The sequence below is a fragment of the Aquarana catesbeiana genome, linkage group LG05 (genome assembly GCF_042186555.1).
Source record: "Aquarana catesbeiana isolate 2022-GZ linkage group LG05, ASM4218655v1, whole genome shotgun sequence".
Taxonomy (NCBI): domain Eukaryota; kingdom Metazoa; phylum Chordata; class Amphibia; order Anura; family Ranidae; genus Aquarana; species Aquarana catesbeiana.
In genome coordinates, this window is record NC_133328.1 from 246,203,474 (window position 1) to 246,220,163 (window position 16,690).

The 16,690-nt window shown below is 47.1% G+C and overlaps 1 long non-coding RNA gene across 1 annotated transcript; it reads left to right on the forward strand.

The window, feature by feature from the left end:
* Positions 1-724: 724 nt before the first annotated feature.
* LOC141145868 (uncharacterized) lies at positions 725-16,469 on the forward strand. The gene is made up of 4 exons (XR_012244684.1): positions 725-905; positions 987-1,684; positions 15,542-15,701; positions 15,812-16,469. It is a non-coding gene; the product is annotated as an uncharacterized lncRNA (long non-coding RNA).
* Positions 16,470-16,690: the final 221 nt, after the last annotated feature.

A 16,690-nucleotide genomic window follows, 5' to 3' on the forward strand; every position in this document is an offset into this window, starting at 1 on the left:
TTGGCGCGGGGTTCCCCTCAATATCCATATCAGACCTGAAGGGCCTGGTATGGAATTTAGGGGGACCCCCACGCATTTTCTTTTTAAATTTTGGTTCGGGTTTCCCCTGTGGGGAAATTCCATGCCGTTTTTATCAATGAACTTTTATGTGTATTGCCGGACTGACAATTCATTATAGCCGGCACTAGCGCTAGCACTTTTAAATTACTTTTTTTTTCCCTTTAGACGTGTCATTTTGCTGGCAGACTGTTCTAAACATGGGAAATATGCGCCCCTTTACAGGCATACTATAGACACCCCCCAGGTATGAAATTTAAAGGAATATTACACTTTTATTGTTTCACTTTAAGTATTATTAAAATCACTGCTCCCGAAAAAATGGCCGTTTTTGAAACTTTTTTTTGCGTTGATACATGTCCCCTGGGGCAGGACACGGGTCCCCAAACACTTTTTAAGACAATACCAAGCATATAAGCCTTTAAAATTAGCACTTTTGATTTTTCATGTTCGCGTCCCATAGACTTTAACGGTGTTTGCGTGTTTGAACAAATTTTTTGCCTGTTTGCATGTTCTGGTGTGTCTGAGCTGTTCGGCTCATCCCTAATCCTGACAAGCCTTTCAAAATTTTATCTCATATTCTCAGCAGTAGATTAGAGGCACATTGTTTACCATCTGGCCAAGCAGTCAGCTTCTGTTTCCTGTATGAGGTCCTATTACTATGGAAACAGAACCATGTGACCAACGTACTCGTTCATAACACAGCCATGTCTCTCAGGGGAGGGGGGACAGAGGCAGGAGGTGTGTTGGTGTGTTGTTGAAGTTGTATATACCCCCTGAGAACTTTTCAGACAGTTTTTGCCAGCTGAAGGAAAGTTCATGTGCACATGCTGTAAAAACGAAAAGAGGTAGGAAAAAAATATTGGCTGATATGTGATTAATGTAATATGTACTAGTTATTTAACCCATTCCATACTTCTCTTTTAAAGGTCAGCAGTGTTTCCTGGGAAAATGGGTGGAGCTGCGATCTCTCCAGGTGCTGTCCTGAAAGGCTCTTAGAAATACCATCACCGATAAGTCTAACTACGGCCCCTTTCACTGAGGCGTTTTTTAGGGGTTTTAGCGCTAAAATTACCGCCTAAATACCGCCTCCCATGTATCTCAGTGTAACCTTTCACACTGAGGCGTTGCGCTGGCTGTGCATTGAAAAAAATCCTGCAAACAGCTTTTTTGGAGCATATTTTGGGCGCATAAAATAGAGCTGTAAAAATGACTATCCCCATTGAAATGAATGGGAACGGCTGTAAAACCGCGGTAATACCGCTTTAAAACCGCCCAGAAGCTGTGGGAAGGTCACATGACCGCAGTACAGTGGAGGATGCTGGGATACCAGGAAATCCTGTTGAGAAGGGGAGAGGAGACCAGACAGAGCAAGACAGAGTATCATCATGGAGGAGGAATCTGTAGAGATGCAGCCTACAGCTGCAGAAGTCGTAGCAGAAAGACCCTCTGGTATTTGAGATCCAGAGGAATTTATTGACACAATGCGGAGGCACCCAGAACTTTGGGACAAGAAACATAACTGGTACTCCAACCGCTTGAAGAAAAGAACTGGATGGAATGCTGTGGCCGACCTTCATATAGAAAACTGGAATTCCCTATCAAAAAAAACAAAAAGCTGAGAAAAGTAAGTTCAAATCCCAATCTAGTTCCTATTCCCAATCCTGGTATTCTTTACCCTATTTCTTTTCCCATTAGTCCCAAACTCCTAACCCTAATCCCACCCCTCATAGTCCCAAACTCCTAACCCTAACCCCACCCCTCGTAGTCCCAAACTCCTAACCCTAACACTAATCCCACCCCTCATAGTCCAAACCCCCAATCCTAACTCTAATCCCACCCCTCCTAGTCCCAAACTTCTAACCCTAATCCCACCCCTCCTAGTACCAAACTCCCAACCCTAATCCCACCCCTCCTAGTCCCAAACTCCTAACCCTAATCCCACCTCTCCTAGTCCCAAACTCCTAACCCTAACTCTAATCCCACCCCTCCTAGTCCCAAACTTCTAACCCTAATCCCACCCCTCCTAGTACCAAACTCCCAACCCTAATCCCACCCCTCCTAGTCCCAAACTTCTAACCCTATACCCACCCCTCCTAGTCCCAAACCCCCAATCCTAACCCTAATCCGACCCCTCATAGTCCCAAACCCCCAATCCTAACTCTAATCCCACCCCTCCTAGTTCCAAACTCCTAACCTTAACTCTAATCTCACCCCTCCTAGTCCCAAACTCCTAACCCTAACCTCACCCTTCTAGTCCCAAACACCTACTTAATCCCATCATTGTAAATGTGACTTTAATCTAATTATGAAATATTGTTAGTAACTTTATAATGTAATGTAGTAATTTAATATAATTCACTCACAAAAAATATTAACAAGTGAATTTATTATAACATGTAACAGTAGTGAATTGATACATGGCTTTAATAAACATACATCAAACTATTCAAAAGAAATATTTTTTTTTTAACAAGAAGAAAATGTTTGTTCGATTTTTTCAATACAAGCAATGCATATACACAGTTGTTCACAGAAAATAGTTATATGAAATGACACAGGACAAATGGGCTGCACCTTTAAGCAGGAGAAAGATGTGAAGAGCTGTCAAGTTACATCACATTAGGATATGGGTTCGGAGGTAGAAGATTCCAGCAATACTAAATAAGGAGGTCCTGGGGAGGTGGGGGCGTAGGGAAAGGCAGGATACGTGGAAGATAAAAAAGGGGGGGATGGGATGGGAGGGGAAGAGGAGGGGGGGTAGGAGGAGGAGGGAGGGGAGCAAAGGAGGGACCTCATCTACTTTGCTAAGTTCACAAAGCTCAAATAATAATTAGACAATCAGGAGATCGTAGCAGTGGTACACTATTGCAGGGCAGGTCTAGCAACAATATCTTAGTGATTTTCCGCCAGTTCTGTGGCCCAGGCATCTATCCATCCCGACCATATCTTGTCAAATTTGCCATGGCAGTTTCGGTTGGCATAGGTAAGCTTATACAATGGCAACACCGAGTTCAGTGTTAGGCACCATGAGGACACCCTGGGAGGTGTAGCATCCTTCCAATGTATATCTCTCTGCGGGCATAAATAGTAGCATAACTCAGGAATAGTCTAGTGTATTTGCCCCTTACCCTGGGGTCAAAAACATTTAGCAGCATCATTTTGGGGTCTGTTTCCAGCTCCAGGGAGGTGACCCGGCTAAGGGTGTCAGGTATCCCTGACCAATACTCTCCGAGGCGGGGGCATGACCATGTCATATGAAAGAAGGAGGCGGAGCTCTGATCACATCTAGGGCAGGCCACCCGGGTGTTAGGATTCATAATTGTTAACCGCTTTGGAGTGTAGTAGGCTCTGTGGAGGAACTTGACCTGCATAAATCGGTCTCTGGCCGAGATCATATTAGTGACAAAGGAAGATATACATGTCTCCCATTTCTCCTCTGACAGATCTGGGATGTCTAATTTCCACTTTTCTACGTTTTTTTCAAGTTTCTTCAAAGGAGCTATGGACAAGTGGAAGTACAGGGAGGAGAGGAGTTTATCTATTCTCTTGGCAGTAAGTAGTCCCTCCACAGAGTCTGATATCAGTATAAGCTGCACTGGGAACTGTTTCCTATACACATGTCGAAGCTGGTAGTATGGAAACAACATCCACCCCTAGAGTGAGTAGGCACTTTTGAGATCAGAAAAGGATCTCAGTTTACCCCCTGTAACTATATACTTCAATCTGACTATACCCTTCCTTGCCCAAACCTGGGGGTCTGGAACGGAATTCATGTGTGATAGGTTGGGATTGCCCCAGAGAGGGATGTGGGGAGAGAACGTCTGGGGGGAACCGAAACTTGTCCTGGCTTTATTCCATACATTGATGGTTGTGCACATCAGCTCCGTGATGCCAGGGTGAGATCTCATCCCCATGAATACCACGTTGCTGAGGGAGGAGTATGATCCCATTATGGCTGCTTCCAAGGTCATTGCTGGGTTGTCCTGTGGTTGGGAAAACCACCATCTGACCGTCACCAGGACGGTCGCCAGAAGTAGATCTGAAAATCTGGTAGGGACGGGCCTCCCTTGGTGATGGGCAACTGAAGGGTGGTAATGGCTAATCGTGGGGGCCTTCCAAACAAAGGAAGATATTATACTTTTTATTATGGCGAAGAACGAAGCCGGGGGATCAGAGGGGCATTTCTAAAAAGGTAAAGGAATTTGGGGAGATAAACCATCTTAACTAAGTTTACTCTACCCGCTGGTGATAGGGGAGGGTCTTCCAGGCTATACATTTCTGTGAGAAGTTTTTAAGCAATGGTTGAAAGTTGAACTCATAGTATGAGGACAACAGAATCCCGACCCTTACTCCTAGGTATTTGAATTCATATGTCCAATTTAGGGGGGTGCCTGTTGGTGAGTGGGGGCCTAACGCATTTAATGAAAAAAGGAGTGATTTCCCCCAATTAACCTTGATACCCAAAAATGAGCCAAATTCATCTATTATTTGAAGTGCTGGGAGGGAGGAGATGTCTTGATGAAAGAGGAGGGTATCATCGGCATATAAGGATATTTTATCTGTTATTACACCGACTTGGATTCCCTTTACTGAAGGGGCGGATCTAATACGAGCTGCCATGGGTTCCATGGCTAGCGCAAATAATCCAGGAATAGTGGGCAACCCTGTCTGGTGCCCTGGGACAGGGGAAACGGCAAGGATAGTGAAGTATTTGTGCGTATATGGACCGTGGGGTTGTGGTATAGCATCTGGACCCAGCTGATAAAACGAGGGCCAAACCCGAATTTGCAAAGGACCGCGAGTTAGCTCCACTCAACCGAGTCAAAAGCCTTTTCAGCGTTTAGAGAGGCGACTACCTCTGAGCCATCCCCGCTTGCCCTAGAGAGATGTGTAAGGAGGCGTCAAATGTTTATGTCGGTCCCCCTGCCCGGCATAAATCCGGACTGGCCTGCGTGGACCAATGCCATAATCACAGTGTTCAGTCGACTGGCCAACACCTTAGCCAACAGCTTGGCGTCCACATTAAGGAGGGAGATTGGGCGGTACGAAGAACACTGTTCAGGGGGCTTACCAGGTTTAAGGATGACCACTATAACTGCCTCAGACATTGTCGGGGGTAATGAGTCCCCTTCCATGGCTTTTTACAGTACTAATTTGAACGGTGGTAGTATTTCCTCTGCATAAGTAAATTCGGCAGGTATTCCATCTGGGCCTGGCGTTTTGCTATTTTGCAAGGAGGCTACTGCTCTCTGTAATTCCTCTAATCGGATAAGTCTAAAGCTTCTCTAAATGTGGATGTCAGGCAAGGGAGCTCCACCCAGTCGAGGTATGTCATCAACTCTTCGTCCATGCACTCCATTCGAGAACCATATAGGTCTCGATAGAATGATGCAAATCTATCATTAATGGAAAAGGGATCTGTTAGGATCGTCCCATCCGAATCGCATATGGTTGAGATAGTCACCAGGGAGGAGCTTTCCCTCGCCAGCCATGCCAGCATACTACCAGGTTTTTCCCTGTGTTCAAAGATTATTTGGGACTGATGTAGGAATTGAGTTTTGGTTGATGTTCGTAACAAGAGACTATCCCTCAACGCTGCCTGAAAGTTAGGAGTATGCTCTCGGAGTCCCTGACTCTGAGTATTCCTCCTCAAGTACTGTCACCCTTTCCTCAGCCTTTCGAGTCTCCTCCCTCAGATCCTTACGGATCTTGCGGATATGTGACTGCAAGCTACCCCTGGTGAAGGCCTTGAATGCGTCCCAAGACGTGAGACAGAGACACCGATTGATCCAATTCCCGCCAATACTGCATCGCCTCAGACCTAAAGGGTTCAGATATTCTGGAATCAGACAGCCAGAACCTGGACAGTCTCCACAGACTCTCCCCCGGTGTACAGGACATGCTCAGCTTCAAGGCGAATGGGGAGTGATCGGATATGCCACGGGGGAGAATGGGGATATCCCTGACCCTGGGTAGGACAGCCCCCCCACATAGGCAAGGTCTATTCGTGAAAGGGTTTTGTGTGAGGCCAACAAGTGGCATGTATAGGCCCTCCGAGAGGGGTTACGCCATCTTTAGACATCAGTGAGGTTAGAGGCTTCCGCCCAGGCGAGCAGCTCTGAAGATGAGCCCGCTCCGGGTGAGAATCTGTCCATCCCAGGATCCGGGACCAGGTTGAAGTCCCCCAGCATCACCACATTATCTGTAGTATAGGCGGCAACTTTAGAGATAAGCCGGTTAAGTAATCTCGTGAAAGCCGGGGGGGGGCAGGTACAGTCCCACCACCACTAGCTCCAATCTGTCTACCATGGCATGGAGTATAACAAAGTGACCCTCCGGGTCTAGTTCCAGCGCCAGCAGTCTGAATGGTAGAGATTTATGAACAAGAATGCTGACCACCCTAGAGTAGTTAGTGTACGTGGAGTGGTACTGATGTCCCACCCAGGGCCGTCTAAGGCTTAAAAGCTTACTGCCTGTCAAGTGGGTTTCCTGCAGTATACATATTTGGGGATGATAGGTTTTGAGAAACTGAAACACTAATGACCTCTTTACAGAGGAGTTCAAACCCCTGGTGTTCCATGAAACAATAGTACAGTCAGCCATAATTATCTAATGGTACATTTTCAAGCTGTGGACCTCCACCCAAAATTAGATGCAAGGTCCAAACCACTATATGAGTCAGAACGTGGCATCCCAAATATCTAGTGACATACATATTTACATCGCTTGTGAAAAAACAGTTAAAGAACCAAACATAACAAAACATACCCAACCAACTCCCCCACCCCGCCAACCCCAGCCCCAACTTTGGGGAGGCTCAGGATCCCAACTTAGAACCAAGGCGAACACACCTGTTATGGGGGAACATGTGCAAAACGGCATCCGCAGTTCAGCAGTTAGATGTTACATCTAGTCTCTTGCTGGAGACTGGTTCAGAAAGAAGCGGGTGCAGTCTCCCAGCAGCTGCCAGGGGTACAAACTTAAACGTTAACGTTGCAGAGTTAAACAAATTATTCCAGCCATTGCCGAATGAGAAAAACCAGGGTGGCAGGGTGGGAAAAGGTGGCAGAACTGGACATGGCAGACTAGGCCGAAGCCGCGGACTCGCTTAAAAATCCTGCCCACGGCCTCGCGGGGCCAGCGTGTTACCCGTCCGGACGCCGGGAAGGGTGATTTCAGCAAGCTCTCCCTGTCCCCCTCCGCCCCTGGTACCCTCCCGGGATATGCAAAGGAGGAAGATCTAGCCCCGATCCCGGAAAAAGGCAGCGAGGTCCGACAATACAGACAGGGCCACAGCCACGGCCTCGCCTAGGACTCCTGCCCAGATGGAGAACCAGGCCGAAGACCCCAACAAGCTGCCTGCTACGGCGGCCGATTTCAAGGCAGTTCTACAGGCCATAACCACCCTGACTGGTAAGGTGGACCATATTCAAGCCAATGTGGAGTTTATTAGGAAGGACTTTGATGCCTTTCGTGGCAGAATGACTGAAGTGGAGCAAAGGGTCTCCCAGGCGGAGGATACAGTACGTGATCATGGGGCCGACATTCACGCACTTAAAGCCAGGGTAAAGACACTTGAGTCCCATGCAGAAAATCGCAACAGAAGGAATAATTTATGTATTCTGGGACTCCCTGAGGGGGCGCAAGGCATGAACCCTACGGCCTTCGCTGAACGCTTATTGCAACAGCTACTCCCTTCAGCATGTTTTTCTCCATTTTTTACTGTGGAAAGGGCTCATCGCATACCCACCACCAGGGGGTCCCAAGGAGAACCACCCCATACCTTAATTTTTAAACTCCTTCATTTTCGAGACAGAGATATTGTGATGAGGGAGGCTAGGGCCCAAGGCGAACTCCGCTTCCAAAACGCAGAGCTTCTGATCTTCCCGGATTATTCGCTGGAAACCCAGAAGCAGCGGCAATCATTTGATGCCGTAAGAGCGAGGCTCCGCTCTCACCATATTAAGTACAGCATGCTCTTCCTGGCCAGGCTGAGGGTGGAAGATGGGGAATCTGTTCGGTTCTTTATGTTCCCAGAGGAGGCCTTCAGATGGATCCACACACCCCCGCACAGATAAGTAACCTACTTGAACGCCCGATTGAACAGGCTGCTGTCATCTGCTGTTTTCTTCCACGTGCCTTTTTCTACACAATGGCCTGGGTCTTCATACTGGGTTCTGCTACCCTCCACGGCCTACGGTTTCCCACTTCTGAACCCCAAAGGCCAGAAAGCTAAGCCTCGGAATACCCTTTGAGGCCTTATTGATGGAAAGATGGTTCCAGGTCTGTATCCTGCTTCTTCCCTCCTTCCCCCTTTTCCCCATCCAGGACCCAGGCCCTAACCCCAAATGCAACAGCATTTACTCAGCTACTACTATCCCTATGATAGGGAATTCAGCTCATAACTGCCATAGCCACCTGTGGCCGTAAGGACGTGCCTCTCTTATACATTGGCCCGAATAGGGCCCCCTCGGCCTGGATCATCCACTGAGCGCCACTGCATACCCACCCTTTTGGATGATGGGGGTCTTGGGAGATGATGCCCCTCAGCCCCCCTTGAGGCCGATTATGGCATCTTGAAGGGGGAAAATATATGAAGGTTGACTCCTGCCATATCCTCTCCCCCCCCCACCCCCGGCCGGCCGATTCTTTCCCCAGGTACTCTGGAGTGGCCCCCTGTCAGAAGAGATGTGAAGGGGTCTTTTTAGGGGCCTGCACCCAGTAAAAAAACGGATTATTATATCCGGTCCTGGGGAGCTCAGACAGACATTGTCAGGAAGATCCTGCCAGTAACAGGCGTCCTGTGCGTGCAGTTACGCGATCACGAGTGGGCGCGAACGCCAGGCGGGCTATTTAAACCTAGCTGTCACACGGGGATCTTGCTGTCTGCTCTACAGCGTTACGTGTGTTGATCCTTGAGAGCCTGTTTCTGTACCAAAGACCCGGCTTGTTCCTGATTATCCTTGTTATCTGCCTGCATCTGATCCTGGGTTGTCTCCGACCATCCCTGTCTTCTGCCTGCATCCAACCCCGGCTTGTCTGACCACTCTTCTGCCTGACCCTCTGGCTTATCCACAGTCCGCTTGGCTATTGATCCGGCTTGTCTGACGCTCCAGCCTAGTATACTGACTTCAGTTCCAGTCTGCTGTTTGATTCCAGTCTGCTGCACCAGTGTTCCAGTCTGCTATCCGGTTCCAGTCTGCTGTGTGTTTCCAGTCTGCTGCACCAGTGTTCCAGTCTGCTATCCGGTTCCAGTCTGCTGTTTGATTCCAGTCTGCTGCACCAGCGTTCCAGTCTGCTATCCGGTTCCTGTCTGCTGCACCAGTGTTCCAGTCTGCTATCCGGTTCCAGCCTGCTGTGTGGTTCCAGTCTGCTGCACCAGTGTTCCAGTCTGCTATCCAGTTCCAGTCTGCTGTTTGGTTCCAGTCTGCTGATCCAGCTCCTTCCAGGTTCCAGTCTACCTTCCAGCACAGTCTGAAGTTCTACTGCACAGCGCTTCCTGAGTTCCAGACCCACTTCCTGCTGTTGATCCTGCCAGGCACTCGTGCCACTCCTGACTCTTGTATATCCTACCAGGGCCCTCGAGTCGGAGCCGCAAGAGAGGCCATCCCCTGCAAGTCAGGCTAGTACAAGGAACGTGACAGTAGCAGACAGCCATGACCGAGCCCAAGCAGGGAGCCTCTCCTATGGAAGAACTTTGTATGCACCTGGCCGGCCTTACACAGGCTGTTGAGAGTCTCCAGGAAGGATATACATGTCTGGAAGAACGGGTCCAAGTACTTTCTGGTCCCACTGTAACTCAGGGGCCTTCTCTGTCGTCTACTTCTGCCAGCAGTACTACGTCCCCTACATTAGTTATGCTGCCTCCTGAACCAAGAGTTCCCACTCCTGAAAAGTTTTCCGGAGAACAAAGTAAATTCAGGACATTCCGGAATTCGTGCGACCTGTACTTCGTCCTTCAGCCTCGCACCTTTTCACTTAAAGCCACTAAAGTGGGTTTTCTGATCTCGTTACTCCTGGGTGACCCTCAAACATAGGCTCACCACCTTCTGGAACTGAAAGCCGAGGTATTGACTAATTTAACTACCTTCTTTGACACAATGGCCCAACTATACGAGGACCCACAGCTTTCTGCAACTGCAAAAGCCACCCTGCACACCCTTCAACACGGGCGTAGGGCAGAAGAGGACTATGTTGCGGAATTCCGCCGATGGAGTGCAGACATGGACTGGAATGACGCTGCCCTCCAGTACCACTTCCGTATGGGGCTCTCCGATCCCTTAAAAGATGAACTGGCTCGAGTGGGAATTCCTCAGACTCTGGAAAACAGCTTTTCGCACTCGCTTCGGGCACTTTGAGTACATGGTAATGCCACTTGGACTATGCAACGCCCCTGCAACCTTTCAGTATTTCATAAATGATGTCTTCCGGGACTACTTGGATCTGTTCATCATAGTCTACTTAGATGACATTCTCAACTTTTCTTCCTCCCTGGACTCCCACCGCAGACATGTTAAATGTGACTTAGCTCGACTCTGGCTACATGGCTTGTACGCTAAGGCTGAAAAGTGCGAGTTCGAGCGAAGTATTCCATTTTTGGGACTAATCATTTCCGTGGAAGGGATTAAGATGGACCCCCATAAGATTGCTGCAATTCTTGACTGGCCAGCCCCCACTGACAAGAAAGGAGTCCAACGTTTTATTGGCTTCGCCAATTTCTATAGAAAATTTATTAAGGGGTTTTCAGCCATCATTGGCCCCATCACTCAGTTGACCAAACAAGGGGTGCGTTTTCATTGGTCGCCAGAAGCTCAATCCGCCTTTGAATCTCTCAAAAGACTGTTTACTTCTGCTGCTGTTTTGAAGCATCCTGATTCCTCTTTACCGTTTGTCCTGGAAGTGGACGCTTCCGAGAGTGCTGTTGGAGCGGTTGTTTCCCAGCGACAAGGGACCAAAGCTTTGTTATACCCTGTAGCCTTCTTTTCTCGCAAATTATCAACTGCAGAAAGGAATTATGATGTAAGAGATCGGGAACTACTGGCCATAAAATCCGCTCTTGAAGAATGGCGATACCTTTTGGAGGGAGCTGCTCATCCTATTCTGATCTACACAGATCACAAAAACCTGGAATATTTGAAATCCGCAAAGAGGTTGAGACCACGACAAGCCAGGTGGGCCTTGTTCTTTTCCAGGTTCTCCTTCCACGTGACTTATCAGCCAGGCTCTAAGAATATAAAACCTGACGCTCTGTCTAGGATGTTCCACAAGCCTCAAGAAACCTCACCTCCAGATACGATCCTTTCCCCGGGAAATGTTTTCCTGTTGCAAGAAGATCTACTCTCCCGGATTAAGCAAGCTTCAGTAGGGTCGGTACCTGCCAAAAGGACAAAACTACAATCAAAGGATGGTCTGTTTTGATTCGGAAGTAAGATCTTTGTACCTGAAGGCCTACGGGTCACAATTTTAGAACTTTGTCATGATCACGCACTAGCAGGGCATTTTGGTGTTACCAAGATGGCTGATCTTATCCTGCACACCTTCTGGTGGCTCCAAGTGTTTAAAGACTGCAAGAAATACGTGGAATTCTGTACCACCTGTGCTCGGAATAAAGTCAGTAGAACCAGGGCCTGGGATTACTGAAACCTCTACCTGTCCCAAGCAGGCCATGGAAGATGTTGTCCATTGACTTCATTGTCGAGTTGCCTCCGGCTGAGGGGCACACTGCCATCTTTGTGGTGGTAGATCGGTTATCCAAAATGGCTCATTTTATTCCGATGAAGGGTACTCCCGCTGCTCCTGAAACTGCACAAACGTTCATTAGAGAAGTAATTGAACTCCATGGAATTCCGGCTAATATCATTTCTGACTGAGGAGTACAATTTACTTCCCGATTCTGGAGAGCCCTGTGTAAAGCCCTAGGAATTGAACTATCATTTTCCACCGCCTATCATCCCCAGACGAATGGCCAAACTGAGAGGACCAACCAGACTCTCAAGCAATATCATCGTTGTTTCTTGTTTCTCCTTTTCTCAGGATGATTGGTTCTCTCTGCTTCCCTTGGCTGAATTTGCCTATAATAATGCTGTCCATTCTGCCACAAAACAAAGTCAGTTTTTTGCTAATTACGGGTTTCATCGTTCCTTTTTGCCCAACTCCATTCCTGAAAGTTCTGTACCAGCAGTCCAGGAAACAATACATTTTTTCTCTTCCAATAACCAAATATTACAGGAAACCATGACGAAGTCTCAAAAACGTAACAAAGAAACTTTCGACAGGAAAAGACGAGGGGAATTGCTACTTGAACCAGGTAACCTTGTATGGCTATCCACTGTAAACCTGAAATTGACTTGTCCCTCCAAGAAGTTGGGTCCTAAATTCCTGGGTCCTTTTCCTGTAAAAAGGAAAATTAATGAGGTAGCATATGAGCTGGAACTCCCGGACTCACTCAGGATTCATCCTGTTTTTCACATCTCCCCGTTGAAACCTTTTGTCTCCAACCCTTTTCCTGAACAGAATCTGAATCCCCCGGACCCTGTAATAGTGGACGGAGAGGAAGAATTTGAAATCGAAGCCATCCTTGATTGCAGGAAGAGGAATAATCAAGCCCAATTCCTGATCAAGTGGAAAGGGTATGGCCCGGAAGAGAACTCTTGGGAGCCTGAGGAGAACATCCATGCTAAAAGCTTAGTTCAATCCTTTAAGAGAACCCATCCTGAGAAATGGGCCGGTTGGGCATCCGGAGGCTGCCCCTTGGGGGGGGGCAATGTCAGGAAGATCCTGCCAGTAACAGGCGTCTTGTGCGTGCAGTTGCGCGATCGTGCGCGCGCGTGCCAGGTGGGCTATTTAAACCTAGCTGTCACACGGGGATCTTGCTGTCTGCTCTACAGCGTTACGTGTGAGAGCCTGTTTCTGTACCAAAGACCCGGCTTGTTCCTGATTATCCTTGTTATCTGCCTGCATCTGATCCCGGCTTGTCTCCGACCATCCCTGTCTTCTGCCTGAATTTGACCCCGGCTTGTCTGACCACTCTTCTGCCTGACCCTCTGTCTTATCCACAGTCCGCTTGGCTATCAATCCGGCTTGTCTGACTCTCCAGCCTAGTATACTGACTTCAGTTCCAGTCTGCTGTTTGATTCCAGTCTGCTGCACCAGTGTTCCAGTCTGCTATCTGGTTCCAGTCTACTGTGTGTTTCCAGTCTGCTGCACCAGTGTTCCAGTCTGCTATCCGGTTCCAGTCTGCTGTTTGATTCCAGTCTGCTGCACCAGTGTTCCAGTCTGCTATCTGGTTCCAGTCTGCTGTGTGTTTCCAGTCTGCTGCACCAGTGTTCCAGTCTGTTATCCAGTTCCAGTCTGCTGTTTGGTTCCAGTCTGCTGCACCAGTCTGCTGATCTAGCTCCTTCCAGGTTCCAGTCTACCTTCCAGCTCAGTCTGAAGTTCTACTGCACAGCGCTTCCTGAGTTCTAGACCCACTTCCTGCTGTTGATCCTGCCAGGCACTCGTGCCACTCCTGACTCTTGTGCTTCCTGTATATCCTACCAGGGCCCTTGAGTCGGAGCCACAAGAGAGGCCATCCCCTCCAAGTCGGGCTCGTCCACAAGGTACGTGACAGACATGTCTGCTCCCATTGCCATCTTGGACACGCCCCTCAAAGGAAATATTTAGTCTGAAATACAATAAAGGCTGTAAATTGAAGGTTTACATCATGTTTTCTTGCCAACTCAGTGCACTAGCCGGCCTCATAAAGCAGTCCGCAAAAGCATCTCTAATTGTGAATATGGTCCACGTACATGAAGAAAATTGGCAGGTTCAATATTGTGTGACAGTGTATCCTCAAAATTTACTCCATCTCTCTCACCAAATTATGTAATATACACGCGGCCTTAATTACCTTACATGCATGTTAAGGTTTATTGGTTTTAGAAAAATTTGCCACTTGTTCGCCAGTATACCAAAAGCGCATTCCAAAAGTCTACGTGCCTGACACAGCCCGTAATTGAAGATCCTCTTTCTTGTATCTAGATTTCTCAGCGAATATGGTTTCATGAGACGTTCGTCAATAGCAAACGCATCGTCGGCTACAAACACAAATGGCATATCAGGTCCCTCTGTTCCGGGCAGTGGTCGGTTATCTGGTAAATCTAATTCATTATAGGCAAGACGTTTTCCGAATCTACTATGCTGGAAAACAGCGGAGTCTGCACTGCTCCCAAACGATCCAATATCTACATAATTAATTTGTAGTCTGCATCGACCAAAACAACAGAAAAATACTTTTTATAATAGTACAGGCATCCTGTCACGTACCCGGTAGGTTTTGAGCCTGAAGTGCAGAGGGAGGCCTCCCCTACGGCTCCCACTCTCGTTCCTCTGGAATGGAGACAGAGGACACAGGAGTAAGGAGTGGTATGGGTGCCTGGCAGGATCAACAGTCACCAGAAGTTCAGGAGTGGTGGAAACCTCTGGAACCAGGAACTGAAGAGAAGACTGGAGACTGGAATGCAGACTGAACCAGGAACCACAGCAAGTAAGTAGGCAGGAACTGGAGTGCTGGACTGGAACCAGGAACAAGCAGCAGGTAACAGACTGGATACTGGAGCGCTGGACTGGAACCAGGAACAAGCTGCAGGTAACAGACTGGATACTGGAGCGCTGGACTGGAACCAGGAACAAGCAGCAGGTAACAAACTGGATACTGGAGCGCTGGACTGGAACTAGGAACAAGCAGCAGGTAACAGACTGGATACTGGAGTGCTGGACTGGAACCAGGAACAAGCAGCAGGTAACAGACTGGATACTGGAGCGCTGGACTGAAACCAGGAACAAGCAGCAGGTAACAGACTGGATACTGGTATCAGGCAGAGGAATGGTCAAACAGGCCAGTGGTCGATATTGGGCGGACAGCAGAGGTACCAGGGATGAAACAGGAGAATGGTCAGGCAAGCCAAGGGGGTCAGATGCAGGCAGATAGCTGGATAGTCACAACAGGAAGCCGGGTCAGATAACAGAAGGGTTCAGATCAGGTCAGAACGCTGTAGAGCAGACAGCGGAGATTAGTGTGACAGGCAGGTTTAAATAGCCCGCCTGACGCCAGCGGGAGTGCGCGCGTGCCCGTGCGTGACAGCGCGCGCATGCGCGGTAGTGCCTGTGGCCGTGTTCCAGTGCGCCTGAAGCGCCGATTACTGGCAGGATCTTCATGACACATCCACTGACATGGTTTTATTAGCCTAATATGTTTTCCATCAATAGCTCCTAAACAGTTTGGAAAATTGGTCTTGTTCAAAAATTGCTGGGCAACATCTTCCCATTTATCCTTATTTGGAATTGGCATGAATGTACTTCTCAGATTCCAGATTGCATTACATGTTTTCTTCACAATTTCACTTATGGTTGATATCCCAATTCGAAATTCATATTGCAGTGATGAGTAAGTATTTCCTGTTGCAAGATATCTGTAAAAGAAAAAATGTATTTTATCTTTCAGTAAAACTGATCAAGCAGCGATGGAAAACATTAAGAGATAACTTTAAACGAGAGTTAGTGAGACAACAACAAATTAGAAGTGGATCCAGTGGGAAAAAAGGGAGAATTTACTGTTACTACTAAGAGTTGGAATTTTTAAAACCAGTGATGCAGGACAGACAGTAAGTAGTAAAATTTTATACATTGTTTAAAAAAAGTTTGTTTAAAAGAAATGTATAGAAATAATAGCAATAATCATGTAGCACTGTCTAATCATTTATATTTTATTCAGAACAGAAAGCAATTTCAGTAGTGAGAGTGAGGCAGAGCTTACTCAAGAAAACAACACTACTAATGAACCACAAGCTGTCGAAGAGGAAAATGTTGAAGATATTAGAGAAACAACACCGGAGCCACCACGAAAGTCAAATTCCAGAGCCAAACCTAAAAAAAAAACAGCAAACGCAGGAATTCAATGACGTGGTCAGAAACCTGATTGATAGCCAAAAAAATGAAAACGAGATATCATCTTGTACTTAAAGTTTGATTCCTCAGATTGCGCAGGTGAACCAAGAATTCCAATGTGATCTTCGAATTGACATTATAGAAGTGATTAAATCTTACCAACAGAAATCAAATCCTCCAAGTGTACACGCCCAACCCTCAGAAAATCCAAACCCACAACAACATGTTCGTTATGGGAATCCATGGGAATAATCATTTTATCATGCCTCTTCTTATAATCCTCCATGTAGACCAAACGTTATGTCCATGACCCCCCAATTTAATACAAGGTTCCATGCAGGCCAATACGACATGCCCCCTAATTACTATCCCCCAATTCAAGCTCCTCCTCCTAACACCGCTAGAGAGGATTCACACCCTCACCCCTCATTTTATCAAGATCTGTAATTAGGAATTAGTTATATATTTTGAGTTTGCTGATTACATTTGAATTACAAGTGTTATTAAACCTTCATGTCATATTTTTTTCCTGTTTATTGATTATTTTTATTTTAAATCTTCTTATATATTTTTTCGTTATTAGAAAACATTTTTTCCATGAGCTTTTTTTTGGAAATAAAGGTTCATATAGTAAAGATGATAATAAATTATTATATAGATTTCTATTATTCTAAAAAAAATGTACAGTATTACATTTTATGCATAT